Here is a 10,129-nt window from a genome sequence, read left to right as displayed (position 1 = left end):
CTGTAGGTAAACAACAATTTGTTTCTGCTTTTGCCCTTTGTTGCTTATTTCTGGGGCCATAGCTGCAGATTCAACGAGACAATGCTTTGAGTTTTCGGTGAATATATCCTGTTAGTGCTGAAGTAAACATAGCAAAGGTGGGTTAAGGGACAGTGCAGTTATAAACATTGAAAACTTCGTGAAATTCTTTTATTTTGAGTTGTGGCCCCTCCCTCCTAGCATTGCATATGTGTGTGTGTATGTGTGTGTGTGTGTGTGTGTGTGTGTGTGTAGGGAGGGGGGGTTCTGCGCTAGAAGGCACCGTTGGTACTGTCATTTATTGACTTTTTCAGTAACTAGTTTCAGTGTAACAGTATGACGTCATACTCAACATTATATAGGAGAAAATACTCCTTTTGGCTGCAGTTTACTGCATACTGTGACGGTGCCGAGTAAGGGTGTGAACTCAAAGACAGATTGGAAATGACTGAGTTATTTATTAAAGAACACTCTGCTTTATATACAAAACCTCAAGGCAACAGGACGTGACATGTTCGAGAGACAGACAATGATACAGAGCAAAACCGGAGACATGATGATTCAGGTTCTTTTTAGTGCGAGGGAGGAGCGAAGATACAAGCATGATATATACAAAAGGAATTATGTACAATTGTGTGAAACACGGTTGGTACAGGGCTCCCCCCCCCCTAAAAATGATATACTGTACATGTTAAATAAGGCGCCCTGATCTAGAAAGGCGAACTGTAGGCGGATCATCTGGCAGAAGATAAGCAGGTTCTAGACGATCAATGGACACCCAGTCTTCTTTGCCCCAAATGTTTAGGAGGAATGCTTTCGGACTGCGTCAGATCACAAGGAAAGGGCCCGTGTAAGGGGGCGTTAGTGGTGGCTTGCTGGTGTCGTTGCGCAGGAAGACGTGCGTTGCAGAGTGCAAGTCCGTTGGTATGTGATGATTCGCTGGGGGCTTGTAAGTCGCCATACACCATTTCGGCTGCCGAGACATCGAGGGCGTCTTTAAGAGTGGTCCTTAGTCCAAGGTGGACCCAGGGAAGCTAAGTAAACCAGTTGCAATCCTTGCACCGGGACATCAAAGCTGCTTTGAGGGTGCGATGAAAACGTTCAACCATTCCATTGGCAGTGGGGTTGTAGGCCGTTGTCTGATGTAGGGTGATGCCCAGGAGATTCGCTGATGACGTCCACAATTGAGAGGTGAAAGTGGTTCCCCTGTCAGAAGTAATATGCTCAGGATACCAAATCTTGAAATCCATCCAGAGAGTAAGGCAGATGTACATGAGGCGGACGTTGCAGTTTCCATGGGAATGGCTTCAGGCCAACGAGTGGAGCGGTCGATGACGGTAAACAGGTAACGATGTCCTTGTGATGTGGGTAGAGTGCCTACAACGTCGACGTGAATGTGTGCGAAACGACGCTGAGGTTGAGGAAAGGTGCCCACTCCTGAATCCGTGTGTCGATGTACTTTGGAAGTTTGGCAAGAAGTACAAGCACGGACCCAATTCTTAGCATCCTTAGAAATGCCGTGCCAAATGAACTTTGCCTTCAGCAGCTGTGCAGTAGAACGGCACGAGGGATGTGAAAGGCTGTGGATGAAATCAAACACCTGTCGGCGCATGGGAGCAGGAATCCAAGGTCGCGGTCTACCAGTACTGACGTCACAGAGGAGGGTGGTGTTGGATTCTCCGAGGGGAAAATCCTCCCAACGGAGGGACGTGCAGGATGTCCTACAAGCTTGATACTCTGGATTCTGTCATTGGGCTTCAGCCAGGGTGTTGTAATCCAATCCCAGTTGAACTGCAGCCAACGTGTTTCTTGACAGGGCATCGGCAACGGGATTCATTTTCCCAGGGACGTATTGGAGGGTGCAATTGTATTCAGCCATAGCGGAGAGATGTCGGCGTTGACGGGCGGACCAGGCGTCAGACTGTCAAGTGAAGGCGTGCACCAGAGGCATGTGGTCTGTGCAAATGACGAAGGGCCTACTTTCTAAGAAATGGCGAAAGTGACGGACAGCCACGTGCACCGCCAGCAATTCTCGATCGAATGTAGAATAACCCGATTCTGCCCTGGACAGTTTTCTGCTGAAGAAGGCCAATGGGCGGGGCGAGCCTTTGACCACCTGCTCAAGTACTGCACCAATAGCGACGTCGCTGGCATCTGTGGAGAGAATGAAAGGGGCGTGTGGGATAGGAAAAGTGAGAGCCGCAGCAGTTGATAGGGCCTTCTTTGCATTGCAGAAGGCTGCTTCTTGAAGGGGACCCCAATTCAAGTCCTTTGGCTTGCCCTTGAGGGAGGCGTAGAGGGGAGCAAGAGTGGTGCCAATGGCTGACAGAAAACGGAGATAATAGTTGATCATGGCCAAGAATTCCTGCAGAGCTTTGACGGTCGAGGGCGTGGGGAAATTCTGAACGGCTGCTACCTTCTCGGGGAGGGAATGGACTCCTTCAGGAGTGATACGGTGCCCCAAGAACGACACTTCGTTGGCGCCGAAGGTACACTTGTCGTACCAGACTACAAGGCCGTTTTGTTGCAGGCGGTCGAGCACGATACACAGGTGACGTAGGTGTTCCTCTTTTGAGGAGGAGAACACAAGTATGTCGTCCACATAACATACACAGAAAGGGAGGTCCCCTAAGATGCCATCCATGAGACGTTGAAACGTTGCCCCAGCATTACGAAGGCCAAAACAAGAGTAATTGAAGGTGTATGTGCCAAACGGAGTGGTGATGGCGGTCTTGTGGATGTCTTCTGGGTTCATAGGCACCTGATAATACCCCTTCAGGAGATCGAGCGTAGAGAAAACCTTCGCTTTGTGCAGGTAGGAGGTTACATCGGCAATGTTTGGGAGGGGGTAGTGATCCGGTTCTGTTTGCATGTTCAGGCGCCTGTAATCCCCACACGGACGGAGGGAGCCGTCTTTCTTCAGAACGATGTGTAAGGGTGACGACCATGGGCTGGAGGCCTTTTGGCAAAGGCCCATTTTCTCCATTTCGGCAAATGTCTGTTTGGCGGCTGCCAATCGTTCTGGTGCCAGACGTCTGAATTTTGCGAAGACTGGGGGTCCCTACGTCTTGATATGGTGATAAATACCGTGCTTGGCAGGAACCGTGGGCGTTTGGCGAAGTTCTTGACGGAAAACTTCCGGGTACGACGTGAGGAGGTGGGCGTAGACATCTGTGGGTGCGCTGATGTGGAGAGCGAGGTTAGAGGGGGCGGGTTGAAGAGGTGTCGACAAGTACGAGTCTGCGTTGACCAATCGTCGGTGGGCGACATCGACCAGAAGGTGGAAATGCGAGAGGAAATCCGCACCGAGGATTGGCATTGTAACGTCACCAACGAGAAACTTCCAATTGAATTCACCGTTTCCGAACGATAATGTGAGGCTCTCGTAACCGTAGGTGGGTATTGCAGATCCGTTGGTAGCTACCAAGCGGACGTCGGCAGATGTAGACAGACTACGTTGTGCCTTGAAGAGTTTCCTTGGCAAAAGAGAACGACAAGCACCCGTGTCTACCAAAAATCGCACGCCCGTTCCTGCATCCTGTAAAAAGAAAAGATTAGAAACATGGGACGCCACCGCCACAAGCGATGGCCTACTTACACGTTTTTTGGTCACAGACAATCATTGGCACAGTTCTTCGTGGTTGCCCCGAATCTGAAGTGGTAGTAGCAAAACTGCGGCGGATGGGAGGTAGTAAGTGGCTGTATAAGTCGTTCGTTGGGGCGCGAGCGATTGGTGGGTGGTGGGCGGCTGTGTCGCCACTTCAGCACGTCACAGGGTAGTCGTGTATGTGCTACGGCATTCATGTCAGCTTCGGTTGATGTTGAATAAGCATCCTCGTCGTCAGGGGTGGAGGCGTTGATGGAGGTCTTGAAGTGGCTGTCCATAAGGGCGTCGGCTTTGGTCATCAAGTCCTTTATGGGTAAACTATCGACATCGGGTATGGAAGCGCGCACAGGTTCAGGTAAACGGCGTATCCAAAGGGCACTGAGTAGGTTCACCTCGCGAGGAGAGCCGTCTGCAGCAGGTTGAAGGCGAGCGATACTGGTCATTTCCCTGAGGGCAAGCGAAGCCCTTTGGTCCCCCAACGATTCTTGCGAGAGCTGAAAAAGCTTTGCTATACGGGCGGCTGGCGACGGCGAGTACTGCTGCAGAAGGTATGATTTGAGGGCGTCATACGCTATTGGGGTGTCTCCTTGTTCACAAAGCCAGTCGGATATTTCTGGGAATGTGTCCTCGGGTATCGCCGCGAGAACATAATCCGCTTTGGTGGTTGAGCGAGTCACGCCCCTGATACGAAAGTGGACTTCAGCGCGTTGAAACCAAGCGAACGCTTCTCTGCTGGCGAACGGTGAAAGTTTCAATGGTGCGGCCGCGGCGCCAACTGCAGTAGAGTCTGTCTCCGTCATAGTACCAACGATGGAGGGGCGAGGGAGGTGGGGGTGGAAGGCAGTGGGAGCGAGTCGACTTCCGGGGTCACCAATATGATGGTGCCGAGTAAGAGTGTGAACTCAAAGGCAGATTGGAAACGATTGAGTTATTTATTAAGGAACACTCTGCTTTATATACAAAACCTCAAGGCAAAAGGACGTGACATTTTCGAGAGACAGACAATGATACAGAGCAAAACCGGAGACATGATCATTCATGTTCTTTTTAGTGCGAGGGAGGAGCGAAGATACAAGCATAATATATACAAAAGGAATTATGTACAATTGTGTGAAACACGGTTGGTACAATACCCTACTATGGATATTGTTAATAAAATGTTATTTGATAACATAAAATTGGTTCATAACTCGATTATAGGAATTCAATTTATGCATATGAACAGAATAATTGTTAAAGCAGTACCTAACGTGATAATGATCTCAAGGAAAATTAAGAAGGCAAAGAGGTATGTTCAGAACAGTTAAGAAATGTAAAGATAGTGAACCTTAGCACGTCCATTACATATGTTTTAATAAGGAATACTACTTTCGTTTTCTCAGATGAAAAGCTGATCGAGGTTTTATCGATATATGGAAAAGTGGAAGGAGTCAGGCTAAACAGATATGTTGACGAACAATTCAAAGGGTTTATTGACGGGAGTCAAGACAGCACGCTCGAAACTAAAAGAGAATGTCCCATCATCAATTACGGTTTAGGGATTTACCTTTACTATCTTGTATAATGGGCAGCCACGGACATGTTTTATGTGTGGGGAAATAGGTCATGAAGCTGCAGACTGCAAATACGAAGAGGTAAGGTATAAGTATAAAGAAGAAGATTCCTTCAACTACCTACAAAAAAAAAAAAAAGGATGAGACTAGCCGAAAAGAAAATGAGTTGCATAAAGGCAACGTAGAAAAGGCAACAGTCGAAGCGGAGATGACCAATGTTATCAAACTACAGATATAGTGACTGAAGGAATGGGCAGGGAGGAAGGACCTAATTCATTAGCAGAACAGGTATTAGATTGTACAACAGAGGGAATTATTAGGGATAAGTCCCAAAATGATTCTGAGAAAGAAAAGTATGAAGGTGACTTGATAAAACATGAGAAAGGCACAACAAAAAGGAATGCTGGGAGTGTGTTTGAAGAAGAAACGAAGGAAGAATTTTTATCAAGAGAACCTTTGGACTGCATTAGGGAAGAAAATGTTTATCGGAAACTGTAGAAGAGGCTAATCGATAGTGGGCAAAATTATGAGGACGAAAGGGATCATTTTGAGGACAGTCTTGATTACGAGCAGGATGATGATGATAAAATAAGGCATGGATTTAGGGTTTATCAACCAAAAGGTGCCATTGAATTGTGTATATAAAAAACAAAGGTTGAGATTTATAAGGAGGGTCAAGAAAATTAGTTGATAACAGAAAACGAAGCATCAAGTATAGTAAAAGGAAAACAGGTGGGGAAATTAAGGTTTGTATGGAAACTTACTGGGCTGACGAGTAACCAGTGCCCTAAAAAAATGGAAAGAAACGTTTAGAATTTATCACTAGATGATGGAACAGGGAAGTGTACTAGGAAGTTTAAAGCAATGTAGCCTGGTATTGTAAATGAATTCCATATAATATAACAAATATAATTCATCCACGTTAAATGTAGCTACAGTTAACGTAAATAGAATTAATAATCTGAATGAGAAAATCAAAATAATAAAATTTATCTTTATAACCTAGATATAATTTTCGTCCATGAGCACATTTAAAAAAGAGGACGGAAAATTTAATATGTTGAAAATACTGCAAAGTGTGATTAATTATACGCAAATGCTTAGGGGTGGAATAGATATCTTTTTTAAATAAAACACCTATTGCGGAAATGTGTAATTTGGAAAACAATACTAATGGTTACTTTTCAGTTTTTAAATATATATGCTCCAGCTGGGAATAATAAGAGAAAGGAAACGGATAAATTATCTATTACAAATATTTTATATTTCTTAAGGCACAATATGATTAATATCATGATGGGTGAAGATTTGAATTTTATTACTTATATGAGAGATTGTTCTAATTCCGATAGTGAAATTCTATCAAAGTCATTAGTAAAGTTGAAAAGCAGATTGAAACGTATAGATTTTTGGAATTCATGTCCTCACCAGGTGTAGTATACATATGTTAGGGAGAATAACGGCTCAAGGTCGGAGATGTTTTATGTAAAATATTTACTTAACCATGTGGCAAATTTTCAAAATATTCCTGTTAGTTGGACTGACCATAGTATGATAGTAGTAGCTTTGAAATTAGAAAATGTAACGTTGCCAGGGAAAGGTTACTGGAAATCATATAGTAATATTCTAGTTATATATATTGTTAAAGATAATTTTTTTAGGACCTGGAATAATATAAAGAGGAGCAAAGAAGGATTTGAAGATATTTTGTGTTGATGGGAATATGCAAAAGCTCAGCTGAAATCTTTCTTTATCACATGTTCAAAGCAAATTAACCAATCAAAATATAGCAATTCACTGAACTACCAGTTGAAAAATTAAATAAGAAAATAAAAAGTTTATTTAGAAACCTATGGAATGGAAGCTGTGAACCAATTGCAACAAATACCGTTTTTTTACCAAGGTCAGAAGTGGGGCTAAAAATTATTAATATTCTACATAAATTGAAAGCCATTATGCTCAAAACTTTCAACAAGATTTCTATGAATAAGTGATATGGTTTTGAAATTAAGTATTTTTTATTGTAAAATAAAAGCTATTGTTTTAATTGGAGCTGAAAAAAAAATATGGAGAGTGTAATATTTTAATTACATCAAATTATAGTGAGATGATTGATGTTTTAAGGAAAGTATATCGTTTAAAGAGGGATCCTAAGGTGTCTATTAAAGGAATATACGGATTACTTATTAACTGTGAAAACTATGAACAAAAGTTAGAGTTATTATACCGCTTTTTAATTGGACACAGATTTAGAAGAATGTGAATAATAAGTAAATTACTAAGAAGAGATTAGATAAATTTTACATATATGTTCATGAAATACTTAATACCAAAAATAGGTTGCATATAATGAAAATCTCGAATAAAGATAAACGTCTCTTTTGTGGCTACATTAAAAGTAATATACAATTTTTTTTTTTAATTTTCTCCCTTGTCAAAAACCATTCTGATATGGTTAAAGTCAATACTAAAAAGCTCTTGTTAACATAAAACTAATAGTTTACTAAAGATTCTTGAATTATATTTCAAGACACCATCGGAGAGAGTCAAAAACACAGCAATGATGTTACTATCAGATTATATAGCAAGAGTATTGTTGGGTCGATCTTTGGGTCTTTTGGCAGACAACCCAAACTTTATTGCTCATATAGGGAATAAAATGTCAAAGACGTAGTTTATTTTGAGTAAAGTATAAGAAAAAAAATAACACAAGCTCTCTGCCAAAGAATATGTACACCCAGCAACAAAATCGGTGTCGCCTGGCCAGACCTGACTTGGAGAGATCATGCCCCTTTTCCCTGAAAGGTAGCCAACGTTAAACAACCGAGACATCGTTATGATGGTTCAAATGTGAGGAGGAGGGAAATTACCGATATCACTCTAAGAAATGCGATGGAGAGAACTTTTTTATTCTTTTAAGAAATGTAATGTAATATTATTTCGAAACTAATTCTTCAAAATATTTTATCGTAACTTTTTATTTGAATTTTCCTATCCTATTTCTATATAAAATTTTCTTGAATAATATTGGAACAGACTATTCATATCAATATTCATAACACGGAAATATCATTCGTTTGCCTTTTATTAAGCAATTCCTCTCTCTCTCTCTCTCTCTCTCTCTCTCTCTCTCTCTCTCTCTCTCTCTCTCCACATAAATACACACTGTGGCCTACGTTTTATATGTAGGGGATAATATTGTATCATTTCAAATAGCACCTATTGGGCCACCAATCATTAATAAGTGGCCTTTGTTCAAAATTTCCATGTTAATGAGGTTTAAAGGTTTAGTTGTTGATTTCAGTGTTTTCCTTTGATTTCAATCATAAGCCACGTAGCTCGGTGTGGTTGGGGTCGGGTGTTATCACAGGCTACTTGGCTCCGGCCCTCTTAGAGAAAATAGTATTATTTGCTATATCAATTATATGTTTAAGGTTGGAGATTTAAATTGCATCATCAGTTAATATAGTCTATATCGTTTCAGAACGTTTTAATAGGTTTGCTGAATGTAATCATCTGTTCGCTAGTTTGCAATTTGATATTTGTAGAGGCTTTGGAGCTTGCGATACCCTTCTTACAATATCCAATGCTGTATATAAATTCCTTGAGTGTGGTCAAGAAGTTGATATGATTAGCCTTGATCTTAATGCTGCCTTTGACTGCGTTAATCATGAGGCCCTAATTTTCTAACCCAAACAGTTGGGAGTGAGTGGTCGTTTCTTAGCATCATTATTGATATTTTTAAGTAATAGATCGTAAAGAGTTGTTGTTGATGGGCATCATAGTGAGTATAGGAATGTAATATGTGATGTTCCTTAGGGTAGTGTTCTTAGCCCATTACTTTTCATACTAAATACACATGACATGTGGTTCATTATAGAAAACAAGCTTGTTGCATAAGTAGATTATACCACACTCTTTGGATCTACTCCATCTCCTGAATGTAGATCTAGGATTGCTGAATCCATTAATAGAGATCTAGCTAAAAGTAGTGCACGGAGCAAATTATGGGGCATGAAGTTGAATCCTAAAAAAACTCAAAGTATGATTGCAAGTAGATCAAGGCCAGTGGCTCCTCAAAATCCAAATCTCTGCATTGATAATGTTTCATTAACTCTGTAAGACTCTTTGGAAATTTTAGGTGTGATTCTTGACAGCAAATCTACTTTTGAGAAACATATTAGCTCTGTGTCTTCTTCAATTGCACAAAAAATTGCTTACAAAGAAAGTCTTTTAAGAATTTCGGTGATCAATCTATTCCGAAGAAGTGTTTTAATTATTTCATTCAACCTTGTTTCGAGTATTGTTCTCGTAATTCTGATCATCCTTTACATTCAGATCTTCCCGGACAGTTCCCTGCTGTTCGTAATACTAGGCATGCAGTTTATTCTGATTGTTAGGCCTTCGTCATCATAAGGTTCAATACTACACAGTATTCTAGAAGTTTTTTTCCAGCTGTGACCAAGTTGTGGGATGACCTGTTTTGATGTTGTTACTGTTTTTAAAATGTTTCATCTCATATCGTTCATTTATTTCCTTATTTCCATTCTCTACTGGGCTATCTTTTCCGTATCGGAGCCCTTGGGCTTATTGCATCATGTTTTTCCAAGTAAGGTTAGGCTTACTTAATAATAATAATAATAATAATAATAATAATAATAATAATAATAATAATAATAATAATAATAATAATAATAATAATAATAATAATAATAATTATTATTATTATTATTATTATTATTATTAATATTATTATTATTATTATTATTATTATTACGGCCTTCAGTCTTTTACAATAACAATGCTGTTCATTATATGCCAAAGGTAAAAATCCCCTTTAACTCATTCTGTAAGGCATAACATTTCTTTAGGTACTCTTATTAGTCAATGAAAAATATAAGCTTAATCCTCAATATTGATAATGAATTCTTCCATTCTGATTTTTTTATTT

Source organism: Palaemon carinicauda, chromosome 26 (assembly GCF_036898095.1).
Source record: "Palaemon carinicauda isolate YSFRI2023 chromosome 26, ASM3689809v2, whole genome shotgun sequence".
NCBI lineage: Eukaryota > Metazoa > Arthropoda > Malacostraca > Decapoda > Palaemonidae > Palaemon > Palaemon carinicauda.
Note: the sequence above shows the minus strand (reverse complement) of the source record.